This window comes from Loxodonta africana, chromosome 19 (assembly GCF_030014295.1).
Source record: "Loxodonta africana isolate mLoxAfr1 chromosome 19, mLoxAfr1.hap2, whole genome shotgun sequence".
NCBI classification, from domain to species: Eukaryota; Metazoa; Chordata; class Mammalia; order Proboscidea; family Elephantidae; genus Loxodonta; species Loxodonta africana.
In genome coordinates, this window is record NC_087360.1 from 17,040,126 (window position 1) to 17,054,087 (window position 13,962).

The following is a 13,962-nucleotide window of genomic DNA, read 5'->3' on the forward strand; positions in this document are numbered from 1 at the left end:
TGCACTTGAATAAAAGGCTTCCCACCTTGTACCACAAAAATTAATAAACCCCTGTTCTCCAAGGGAGGGGAGACCTTATCACAATGGTAGTTAGATACAGTAATCAATTGTGTAATTATCATTTCATATCGGTCTTCCCCACTGAACTACCAGCTCCCGTGAGGGCAGGGACCATGTTCATCTTTTTCACCTCTATATTCTTGTTGCGTAATTTAGTGACTAAGGAGCCCTGGTGGTAGAGTGGTTAAGTGCTTGGCTGCTAACCAAAAGGTCATCGGTTCAAACCCACCAGCCACTCTGTGGGAGAAATACGTGGCAGTCTGCTTCCGTAAAAATTACAGCCTTGGAAACCTTACGAGGCAGTTCTACTCTGTCCTATAGGGCCGCTGTGAGTCGGAATGGACAGCAGTGGGTTTGGTTTTTGGTTAATTTAGTGACTAAGGAGCCCTGGTGGCACAATGTTTAAGCACCCAGCTGCTTACTTAAAGGTTGGCAGTTCGAACTCACCAGCAGCTCCAAGGGAGGAATAGGCCTGGCGATCTGCTCCTGTAAAGATTACAGCCTAGAAAACCGTGGGGGGCATAGGGTCACTATTAAGTCAAAACTGACTTGACAGCACCTAAACACAATTTATTGAGTGGCACACAGAAGCCTTTCTGTTGAATATAAGGATGAATAATAAGTGAATAATTAAGGGTAAACAGTCACGGAGAAATGGAAAAAGAGAACTGAGCAAAGGTTGCTCTCTCACCTTCACTTTATTTTTTTATTGTTATCTGGCAGGTTTAAACCTGAATTTTGAAGGAAGATCTAACTAACCAAAGAATTAATTGAAAACTCTGCCCGAAATATCCTCTCTTACCCCATCACTCATCATGATGGTTTAGAAAATGGAAGTAATGAAAATCCACCCGTACCTAAAAGTTATTTCAAGAAGGTAAGGGCTGAAATGAACCCATTTGTATGAGGGGGTTTCTCCTTTAAGGCTGGCCTGCCCCCTCGTGGGAGCAATGGGGAAAGGCATTTTAGGGCATTCCCTTTAACAGATGGCACATTGCTTTGCAGAGTGGGTATCGACTTGACAGTAACGGGTCTGGTTTTGGTTTTCTGGTGCTTGTGTAACGGGATCCAGAAACAAGCTGGAGGGAAACTGCACAGCTCTGGTAAGGAAAACAAGCAAGCATTTGCAGAGTAAGATCCTTCCAATAAAACAGAAACTGAGCTAACGCTCTGTGGGATCTTACTTTGTGCCAGGCAATGTTCCAAACCACTTTATTCTGTGTTATAAATTTAACCTTCACAAGAGCCAGCTGAGAAAGTGTCTCAGTTATCTAGTGCTGCTATAACAGAAATACCACAAGTGGGTGGCTTTAATAAACAAACTTATTCTCTTACCATCTAGTAGGCTAGAAGTCTGAAGTCAGCATGCAAGCTCCCGGGGAAGATTTTCTCTCTGTCGGATCTGGAGGAAGGCCCTTGTCATCAATCTTCCCTTAGTCTAGGAGCTTGTCCACGCAGGAAACACAGGTCCAAAGGACGAGCTCTGTTCTTGGCTCTGCTTTCTTGGCATTTTGAGGTCCCCCATCTCTCTGCTCTCTTATCTCTTCTTTATCTCAAAAGAGATTGACCTAAAACACAACCTAATCTTGTAGATTGAGTCCTTTTACTAACACAGCTGCCTCTAATCCTGCCTCGTTAACATCACAGAGATAGGATTTACAACACATAGGAAAACCACATCAGATGACAAAATGATGGACAATCACACAATGGTGGGAATCATGGACTAGCCAACTTGATACACATTTTGGGGGAACAGAATTCAATCCATAACAGAAAGGTATTATTTCTTATCCATTTTTGATAAACAAGAAAATCAAGAGGGAAACTGTTAAGAAACTTGCTCAAGGGCCCATAGTTAGAAAGTGGTAGAGCCAGGATTTGAACCTAGCTCCAGAGCCTTGGGCCCTCACCACTACGGTAAACCCAAAAAACCAAGCGCACTGCCATTGAGTCGATTCCGACTCATAGCGACCCTGCAGGACAGAGTAGAACTGCCCCATAGGGTCTCCAAGGCTGTAAATCTTTACGGAAGCAGACTGCCACATCTTTTTCCTGCAGAGTGGCTGGTGGGTTCAAACCACCAACCTTTCAGTTAGCAGCCAACTGCTTAATCACTGCGCCACCAGGGCTCCCTCGCCACTACAGTAATTGCCAATAATCACTAGTTTGTTGACACGTATACAAGGTTCCTACTCTATGAAGAGTGAAAGCAAAGAGTTTTATTGAGAAATATCATGAGTCAAGGCGGGCAGCCCTAAGGGAAATTAGAAAGTGCTCCGCCGTTCTGAAAAAGGGCAGAGTTTTTACACCCAGGGTTCAGAGGGTCCAATACCACAGACATTTCAAAAGAACAATTCTTTCTTCATATTTGTTCCTAACAACAGCTTGGGTTAAGAACATTTTCGTTACATGCTTACTGGAACATCCTTGGTGTATATTTTCTGCAAACAACATAATGGCTGCTCTTCTGCCCCCTCCTTTGTTTGCCCAAGTGTGGCTTGAGTGAACCCATTTATTGAGAGCCCGTTCCCAACACCTCTGTTTTGAATGTCTAGTAGCACAAGTTCAAAACATGCTAAAGTACTGTCGGTAGCTTTTGTATCAGATTCTTAGCTGGGGTGCTTTTCTGGGCAGCCCACTCTAAAAGTTAGTTCTGGCTTGAAATTTCTAAATAGTGATGTACTAAGGAACATCTCTGTTCCTTAGAAACACCAGAGGTAGATAAGATAGTAAAATCCCCAGTGACTGTGGGGGCAATGGCTGACTCAGGTAGGTTTTGTTCTTCAGTCTCCATGTTCCGCAGCACCGTACTAAACGCTGTTACTCCAAAGGAATTGTTTAAGCATTTATTTTTGTTTTTTGTTTGTTCATTTTTAAATAGTGAGAAACTACAATAATATTGGAGTTCTTGGTGTAAACGGCTAACATGCTTGGATGCTAGCTGAAAGGCTGGTGGTTTGGGGTCTACCCAGAGGCACCTCAGAAGGAAGGTCTGGTAATCTACGTCTGAAAAATCAGCTACTGAAAACCCTGTGGATCCCAGTTCTGTTTTGACACACATGGGGTTGCCATGAGTTGGAATTGACTCGATGGCAACTGATTTTTATAATAATATTATGGTAGACATTATGGCTTGCTATCTCCAAAGCACTGTGCTAAGCCCTTCATTTGTTCTCTCTCATTTAATTATAAGCAACTTAGACACACGTACTACTATTAACTTCTCTTTGCCTGTGAGGAAACTGAGACACAGAGAGGTTAAATAACTTGTCCAAGGTCACACAACTAGAAAGTGTTAGGATTTAAGCCCAGACAGTTTGATTATAAAATCAAGGTGTTCTTAATCAATACACCTGACAAGCTCCCACAAGTCATAAACAGATTCTCATAGCTTAGTCATAACTAAGAAAAAAAACAACAAAACTACTTCTTAAAATTCCCAATTAAACATATGACAGAACAAAATGACTTAATTGCCTATTACCCGTTTGCCTTATTTAGTTCCAAGCTTGACATACATTTGCGTGGACTGATCTTTTGAGACAGATTTGTATGTATTACAACACATTTGCTGTTTGGAATCTTATCAGCTATTTTAAAAGCCCTGAGGTCTCACTTCTATGTCTAAAATGTATTTTTTATGTACAATAATTGATACGCACAGGGGAAAAAACTACACTCCTATTGTTTAAGAATATGAGCTAATCTGAGTGTATGATTGAAATGCTTTTGGTTGCCAGCAACAGAAAATCCAATCAGCTTAAATAACAAGGGATGTAACTGGTTCTCCAAAACGGAAAATTTCAGAGACAAGGCAAATTTCAAGGTTGGTTTGATCCCAACGCATCATGAGGTTAGCAGTATAGGGCTATTTCTCTTTGGTTCTCTCAGCCCAGTCTGATTTTATGTGTACTCTTTGTTCGCAAACTGGCTTCCATCATGGGAAAAAAATACTCATCAATGCCTGGGGAGAGCGAAGGCCTCTCTACGGCAAACCATCAGACAAAAAGTCCTGCTCTCCATTCTTATTGTAACACTTAAGTCATCTGACTACTCCTGAACCCAGGTTGGCTTAGGCCTGGATGACATCTCTATCCCCGAAATTACTATAGCAGGAAGGGTGGCTCTCAAGTTGCTCAGTAAATAGTTGTTGTGGTGGTGGTTAGGTGCTGTTGTTTCTGACTCATAGCAACCCTATGTACAACAGAATGAAACACTGCCCAGTCCTGAGCCATCCTCACAATCGTTGTTATGCTTGAGCCCATTGTTGCAGCCACTGCGTCAGTCCATCTCCTTGAGGGTCTTCCTCTTTTTCACTGACCCTCTACCAAGGATGATGTCCTTCTCCAGGGACTGGTTCCTCCTGATAACATCTCCAAAATATGTGAGACGTATTCTTGGCATCCTTACTTCTAAGGAGCATTCTGGTTGGACTTCTCCCAAGACAGATTTGTGTGTTCTTTTGGCAGTTCACGGTATAGTCAATATTCTTCGCCAACACCACAATTCAAAGGCATCAATTCTTCTTCGGTCTCCTTATTCATTGTCCAGCTTTTGCAAGCGCATGATGCAATTGAAAACACCATGGATTGAGTCAGGCGCAACTTAGTCTTCAATTTTTTTTTTAAATAGTAGTAGTAAAAAGCTCTTCTTAATTTTTATTATGAGGACAAATCAGAATGTCTGTAGCCAGGTAAATGACAAACAGAATAACCAGTAATGAAAAGTTGATCAACCCTACTCATAAACCAACAAATGTGTATCAAAATAATGAGATGCCATTTTTTACTAGCCAGGCTGCCAAAAGCTTAAAAATTTAATAATACTCAGTGTTGACGTGAGTGTGAAAAACAGGCATTCCCAAACATAGAAGGTAGGAGTGTAAATTGGTACAACATTTTTGGAGAGAAATCCAGCAATTTCTAGCAAGTTTGGAAAGGTATGTACTCTTTTATTTAGTGGTTATATTGTTGGGATTATTTCCACTGTTTTATTTACAAAACTACACTAAGATATGGGAATGGTCCGGTTGTATGGATATAGAATGGCAGGGTTACAAATGAGGGTTACAAATAAATAATGGCAGGGTTACAAAAACAAATCAGAAACAAAAATGTCCATCAAAAGACAGTGATTAGACTTCCAACTTCTAGTGTTGGTAGAGTAACTTATACTGGACTAACTCTCCTCTCTATACCAACTACAAACTCTAGACAAAACATCTTTTAAAATTGAAGGCGCTGGAGAACGATCAAAAGCAAGAAAAACTGGAGCAGATAACAATCCTTGAAAGAAGGGAATTATCCACATTTATCTGGATTTTCCTCCAAAGGATCTCCCCAGTCTGCGTAACACAGAGAGTACGGCTCAAGCAGAAAGCAGATGTCTTATTGGTCTGAGGAATCACAGGTTGGAGTTTGGGATTCCTAGGGTGGCTTGAAATTGAAGAGAGAAATTCCAGACCAGATAAAGCCATAGAGTAGAAACCCAAAAATCTGGATTTAAACTCCCCTCAAATCCTTGGCTAGCTCCTGAACTGCACATGTGGAACACCTGAGAGCTCACCTTTGTGAAATTCTTGAAAACTTAATGAATTGAGCAAAGATTTCAGCAGCTGCTCTCTACTGGGGAGGCAGAGGTTTACGCTGAAGTTCCACCAAATTAGAGGAGCTGGGTCAATTCCTGAGTCTTTCTGTTGAAATACCAGAAGACCACATCTAAGGGCTAAAGTATAGAAGGGGCAAACCAAAATAGAAACATCCAAGAGAAACCTAAAACCATGCCCCCATAGGATAAAGATAAGCCACCAAAATTAAACTGCCAGCTAACACAAATCTAACACTTAGCTGAGGAAAATAACAGAATCCAAGTTTTTTTATGATATATCATCCATAATGTCCAATGTAAAATTTAAAAATTACTAGACATGTGAAGAAGCAGGAAAATGTGATAAAACCCATTGATGTCAAGTCAATTCTGACTCATAGTGGCTCTATAGGGCAGAGCAGAACTGCCCCATAGGATTTCCAAGGAGAAGCTGGTAGAGTCTAACTGCCAACCTTTTTGGTTAGCAGCTGTAGTTCTTAACCACTGCACCACCAGGGCTCCAAGAAATGAGATAGTCAAGAGAAAAAGTAGTTAATAGGAACAGAACCAAAGGCAAATCGGATATTGAAATGAGTAGGCAACTACTTTAATACGCCTGTGATAAACATGTTAAAGAATCTAGAGAAAAAATTAAAACAGAGGATGAAGAGATGGAAAATTTCAGGAAAGATATGAAAACTAAAAAGAAAACAAAATCTGGAAATCCTAGAACTGAAAAACACAAATTCTGAAATAAAAAAATATTTGAATGGAATTAACAATGTATTAGACAATGTGGAAGGCAGCATCAATAAACTTGAAGGGGAGTCAATAAAAATCATTCAAACTGCAGCCGAGCAAAAAAATAATAAAAAAGATTGGAAAAAAAATAAACAGAGTTTCAGTGATTTGTGAGAAAGTATCAAACGGTCTACATATATGTAATTAGAGTCCCAAAAGGAGAGGAGACAGAACGGGCCACAAAAATCTTTTGAAGAAAAATTGGCTGAATTTTTTCAAATTTGATTACAAATATTAATCTACAGATCCAAGAAGCTCAACAAACTCCACACAGAATAAATTCAAATAAAAACACACCGAGGTCCTGGCAGTCATGGTCCCCAAACCTTCTGTTGGCCCAGGACAGGACCCATTCCCGAAGACAACTCATCAGACATGGAAGGGACTGGACAGTGGTAGGAGAGAGATGCTGATGAAGAGTGAGCTATTTGTACTGGGTGGACACTTGAGACTGTGTTGGCATCCCCTGTCTGGAAGGGGGATGGGAGGATAGAGGGAGTTGGAAGCTGGCAAAATTGTCACAAAAGGAGAGACTAGAAGGTTGACTCATTAGGGGGAGAGCAAGAGGGGGTATGGAGTAAGGTGTACATAAACTTATATGTGACAATCTGACTTGATTTGTAAACGTTCACTTGAAGCTCAATAAAAGTTAAAAAAAAAAAAAAAAAAAAAAAAAGCCAGACAAACTGGAACAGTAAAAAAAAAACACCGAGGAAAACTGCTAGAAACCGAAGATAAAGAGAAAATCCAACGAGCAGCCAGATGGAAAAAAAGATAAATACAGGGAAACAATGGTAAAAATGACAATTGACTTCTCATCAAAACCAATGGAATATAGAGGACAGTGGAGTGAAAACCTTAAAATGATGAAAGACAAAAAATTGTCAAGCTACAGGGAAAATATTCTTCAAAAATGACAGTGAAATAAACAAAAGCTTACAGACTTAGTTGCCAGCAGATCTGTGCTATAAGAAATGCTAAAAGAAGTCCCTTGGGCTGCAGGGAAATGAAACCAGATAAAAATTATGATCAAAAGGGAAAAAATAATAAAAGAAACACTAGCAATGTTAACTACGTAGACAAACATAAATACAGCAAAACCTGTGAGAGCCGGAACTCAACAGGACTGCCTTGTTTTTCTGGGTCTCACAAGTTGTCTGCCTTTGACAGGGTTCAGTCTTACCACTTTTCTATTACTATTAGTGGAAGATATTTGACTTTTCCTTACACAGTTTTCACCTTTCGCAGATTTTACTGTATAATCCTAATGAAAACTCAGTAGAAATTGACAAGCAGAGTCTAAAATTTGTACGGAAAGGCAAAAGAATTAGAATAGCTGGAGCAATTTTGAAAAAGAACAGCAAAGTTGGAGTACACACAGGCTGATTTCAGTACTCACTATAAAGCTACAATGATCAAGACAGTATGGTCTTGGTAATTAGACAGACATACAGGTCTGTGGAACAAAAGGGAGAGTCTATAAATAGACCTACACATACACAGCAGTCAGCTAATTTTTTTCTCAGTTCATTTTTTTCTAAATTTTATTTATTTTGTTGTTATTGAGAATGTACACAGGAAAACACACCAAGTCAACAGTTTCTACATGTAAAATTTAATGACATTGATTGCATTCTTTGAGTTGTGCAACCATTCTCACCTTCCTTTTCTGAGTTGTTCCTCCCTCATTAACATAAACTCATTGTCCCCTACAGTTCCTATCTAATCTTTGGAGTTTCTGTTGTCAATTTGATCCCATACACACAGTTCTTAAAAGAGAATAATGCTCGAGGCAGACATTTTTCACTAGTTAAGCTCAAGTATTGTTTGGTTTTAAGATGACTTCAGGGAATATTTTTGGTTTAAGGATTAAAATTATCTCACGGCAATAGTTTCAGGGGTTCATCCAGCCTCCACGGCTCCAGAAAGTCTAGAGTCCATGAGAATTTAAAACTCTGTTCTGCATTTTTTCCCTTTTGATCAGGATTCTTCTACGGAATCTTTCATCAGAATGTTCATAGTGACCCCACAGGGTAGAGTAGAACCGCCCCATAGGGATTCCAAAAACCAGCTGGTAGATTCAACATTTTGGATAGCCGCCAATCAATGGATAGGGGTTCCAATTTCCCCACATTCTCACCAAAATTGGTTATTTTTTGTTTGTTTTAATCTTAACCATCCTAGTGGGAGTGATATGGTATCTCAATGTGATTTTGATTTGCATCTCTCTGATGTCTAAAGATGCTCAGCATCTGAAAAGATGTGTTTGGTGACCATCTAAATGTCCTCTATGGTGTCTATTCCAGTCCTTTGCCCATTTTATGATTGTGTTATTTGTCTTTCTGTTGTTAAGTTGTCCAAATTTCATATGTATTTTGGTTATTAGATTCTTATCAAATATATGGTTTCTGAAGATATTCTCCCAATTGGTAGCTTGTCTTTTCACTTCTTTCGTAAAGTCTTTTGATGAGCAAAAGTTTTTAATTTTTATGAGGTCCAATTTATTTATTTTGTCTTTTGCTGTTTTGTGTTTTTGTTATTATATTAGATAACTCATTGTTGAATGCTAGGCCTGATACCATTGCCCCTGCTTGGTCTTCTAAGGATTTTATGGTTTTAGTTTGCATCTTTAGGTCCTTAATCCATTTTGAAATTGTTTTTGTATATGGTGTGAGGCATGGGTCCTATTTCATTTTTCTGCAGGTGGAAATCCAATTTTCCCAGCACCATTCATTGAAGAGACTCTTCTTTCCCTATCGAATGGACTTAGAACCCTTGTGAAAAAATCAGTTGACCACAGATGTGTGAGTTTATTTCTGGACTCTCAGTTTATTCCATTGGTCTACGCGTTTACTCTTACACCAGTATCAGGCTGTTTTGATTACTGTAGCTGTATAAAAAGCCAAAGCCTGTTGCCATCAAGTCAATTCCGACTCAGAGCGATCCTGTAGTTTAGAATGTTTGAAAATCAGGAAGTGTGAGCCCTCCTACTTTGTTATGTTCTTTCAGCATTGTTTTAGCTATTTGGGGCCTCTTGCCATTCCATATACAGTTGAGAATTCATTTTCCTAGTTGGAATTTTGATTGGGATTGCATTGAATCTATAGATTTCTTTGGGTAGTACCGACATGTAAACAATATTAACTCTTCCAATCACTGAACCTGGAACATCCTTCCATTTATTTAAGTCTTCTGTAATCTCTTTCAGCAGTGTTTTCTAGTTTTCATTCTGTAAGTCCTTCACACCCCTGGTTAGATTTATTCCTACGTATTTTATTCTCTTAGATGCTATTATAAATGGAATTGTTTCTCTAATTTCCTATTCAAATTTCTCATTGCTGGCGTATAGAAACCCAACTGATTTTTGTTTGTTGACCTCATACTCTCTAACTTTGCTAATTTCCTCTATTAGCTCTAGAAGCTTTCTTGTGCACTCTGGGATTTTCTGTATTAAGGATCATATCATCCATGAATAGAGATAATTTTACTTCTTTTCCAATCTGGATACCGTTTATTTCTTTTTCTTGTCTTATTGCTCTGAATAGAACTTCTAATACAATATCGAGTAGAAGCGGTGAGAGCAGGCACCCTTGTCTTATTCCCAGTTTCAAGGAGAAAGCTCTAGTTGTTCTTCATTAAGTATAATGTTGGCTGTTGGCTTTTCATATATACCCTAAATCATATTGAGGAATTTCCCTTCTATACCAATTTCCTTTAGGTTTTTCATCAAAAAACGTTGTTGAATTTTATCAAATGCTTTTTATGCATCCAGAGAGATGATCATGTGGCTATTTTCCTTTGTTGATTGATGTGATGGGTTATGTTGATTGGTTTTCTAATGTTGAACCATCCCTGCATTCCTGGTATAAATTCCATTTAGTCATGGTGCATGACTCTTCTAACACACTGTTTGATAGTGTTTTGCTGAGGACTTTGCATCTATATCCATAAGAGATATTAGCCTGCAGTTTTCTTGTGGTGTCTTTGTCTGATTTGCTTCCCTGAATGAATTAGAGAATATTCCTTCCTTCTCTATCTAACGGAAGGGTTTAAACAGTATTGGTGTCAATTCTTCTGTAAATGTTTGGTAGAATTCCCCAGTGAAGCCATCTGGTCCAGGACTTTTTAAAAATAATTATCTTTATTTGTATTGGGTCAGTTGTACCATGCCCTTTCATTTTTTATTTTAGTTATTTGTACCTTTTCTCTTCTTTTCTTTGTAAGTCTAGCTAAATGTTTGTCAATTTTATTAATATTTTCAAAGAACCAATTTCTGGCTTTATTGATCCTCTCTATTGTTTTTCTGTTCTCAATTTTATTTATTCATGCTCTGATTTCTGTTATTTCTTTTCTTCTGGTACATTTAGGTTTAGTTTGCTCTTCTCTTCTTAGTTCCTGGAGTTGTCAAGTTAGGCTGTTAATGTGAGATCTTTCTTCTTTTTCATGTAGGCATTTATTGCTATAAGTTTCATTTGACTCTAAGAAATTTGTGACTTCTCTATTGATTTCTTCCTTGGCCCATTGGTAGTTTAATAGTGTGTTGTTTAATTTCTATATGTTTGTGTATCTCCCAGGTTTTTTTTTTTTTTTTCTGTTATTGATTTATAGTTTTACTCTGTTGTGGGCAGAGAAAATACCTCATATGATTTCAATCTTTTTAAATTTATCAAGACTTGCTTTGTGACCTAAAATGTGGTCTACCCTGGAGAATAATCTATGTACACTGGAGTAGAATATATATTGTACTGTTTTGGGGTGGAATGTTCTATATATGCCTGTTAAGTCTAGTTGGTTTATAGTGTTATTCAAGTCATCTGTTTACTTGCTGACCTTTTTTCTAGATGTTCTGTCCAATATTGAAAGTGGCGTATAAAAGTTTCCAACTATTATTGTAGTACTACCTATTTCTTCTTTTAATTCTACCAGTGTTTGCTTTATGTACCGTATTTTTAAGCAAATACTGCATGCCTTCTATATTTGTTTGCTAGCTGTGGCCTCCCCCTACAAGGTATTTTTCTAAGTGCGCTATGCTAATTTTTTTACAGCAACATGTTTAAAAAAAAAAAGGCATTGTGGCACTTATGAAAGTACTTCATGGGGGGAAGGGTTCAGCCGGCAAACAAACATAGAAGTGCACATTATTTTCATAAAAATATGGTATTTAGGTGCCTTTGTGCTGGGTGCATATATATTCATGATTATTGAATCTTCTTGGTTAGTTGACCCTTTTATCACTATATAATATCCATCTTTATATCTTTGAACAGATATTGTCTTAAAGTCTACTTTGCCTGGTATTAAGATTGCTACTCCAGCTCTCCTTTGGTTATTATTTGCATGGAATATATTTTCCATCCTTTCACTCGCAACCTATTTGTGTCCTTGGGTTTAAGGTGTATCTCTTTTAAACAGCATATAGTTGGGTCATTTTTTTTTTTTAATCCGTTCTGCCACTCTCAGCCTTTTGATTGGAACATTTAGTTCATTCACTGTAATTACTGATAAGAAGTGACTTCCTTCTGCCATTTTGTTATTTGTTTTTTGTGTGTCTTAAGCCTTCTTTGTCTTTTTCCTTTAGTAATGCTTGCTTTTGTGTTTTGCTGGTTTATTGCAGTGAGCCTTTTTGGTTTCTGTCCCCACTCCTTTTGCGTATTTTTTTAAATATATTTTCTTAGCAATTACCATGAATACTACATTTAAGAGCTTATATTTGTAACATTCTAGGGTAAGTTGGTATGAACTTAACTTCAGTACCATACAAGAAATTCTATATCTATACCATTCTTCTTCCACCCTTGTATTGTTGTTATCACTAATTATGTCTTTATGTTTCATGTGCCTGTAACATAATTTTATCCTTGCCTTTTATATATTTGTTATTAAAAAACATGAAGGACAAAACTTTTAGAATTATCAGGCATGAATACCTTATCACGTGCCCTTATATTTGTTCATGCATTTCCCTTTATTAGGGATCTATCTTTTTATGTATAGTTTTTAATTACTTTCTAGTGTCTTTTCCCTTCCATCTTCAGAACCCTCACTAATATTTTTTGTAGGGCCAGTCTGGTGGATATGGACTCTCTCAGCTTCTGTTTGTCTATGAATGTTTTAATTTCATCCTCATTCTTGAAGGATAGTTTCACTGGGTACCGTATTCTTGGTTAACAGTTTTTTTCTTTCTTTCAGCACTTTAAATATATCATTCCATTGCCTTCTGGCCTCCAATGTTTCTGAGAAAAAATTGGTACATAATCTTATTGGGGATCCCTTATATATTTGACTGTTTGCTTCTTCTCACTGCCTTCAGGATTCTCTCTTTAATTTTTGAAGGCCTAACTATGATGTGTTGTGGTGTAGATCACTTTTAGTGGTCAACTGATTTTTGAAAAAACTGAAAAAGTGAAACAAATGATGCTGGAACAATTGGACATCCATTAAAAAAAAAAACCCTCAACTTACATCTCACACTGTACTTAATAAATATTAACTCAAAATGGATCATACACCTAAATGTAAAATCTAAAATGATAAAACATCTGAAGAAAATAAAAGAGAAAAATCTTTTTAACCCTGAGTTAGGGCTAGGCAAAGATGTCCTAGATGCAACACCAAAATCATGATCTATAATAGAAAACATTGATAAATTAGACATCATCAAAATTAAAAATATCTACTCTGTGAAAGATACTATTAAGAGGATGAAAAGTTAAGCCACAGACTGGCAAAAATATTTGCACAACACAGTCTGATAAAGGACTTGTATACAGAATACATAAAGAACTTTTAAAAATCAAAAATAACAAAAACAACACAATAAAAAAAATGAGCAAAGACTTGAAAAGACACTTTACCATACTTTCACCACTATCTTATCCAGGCTAGAGCAGAAGTCTTGAAACTTTCTTCAATTATCAAGGCATCTACATAGCTCAGTTAAGGGGTCCCTAGCTCATATGTTCTTCCTTATCTCTTGAGTTATTTGGGCGAGAACCCAGAATTCGACATCTTCAGGTCCACAGCTTTCTCACTGCTTGTTGTGCACAAGTCAAGGCGACTACAGGAAAACAGTGCAAAGAATGGGCTCTGAATCATACACTTATCAGCAAGCTTGTTCAGTGTTTCTAGTTGAAATGAATAAATTAAGACTAGCCAGCCATTAGCTCCCAAAAGCCCTTCTTGATTCAACTTCCATTCCATGGGCTGGCATAAGTCCCTTCTGGGTTCCTGTAAAATTCTGTGCCACTAGGAGCCTTGGTAGTACAATGGTTAAGTGCAGGCCTGCTAACTAAAAGATGGGTAGTTTGAACCCACCTAGCAGGTCTGAAGGAAAAAGACCTGGTGATCTGATCCCGTAAAGATTACAGTCAAGAAAACCCTACTCTCTCAGTTCTACTCTGTCACATGGGGTCATCATGAGTTGGAATCAACTCGACAGCACCCAACAATAACAACCTGTATTATTGCATTTCTATGGATCTGTTCCCTTCATGTTCCCACCCCTACTCCATG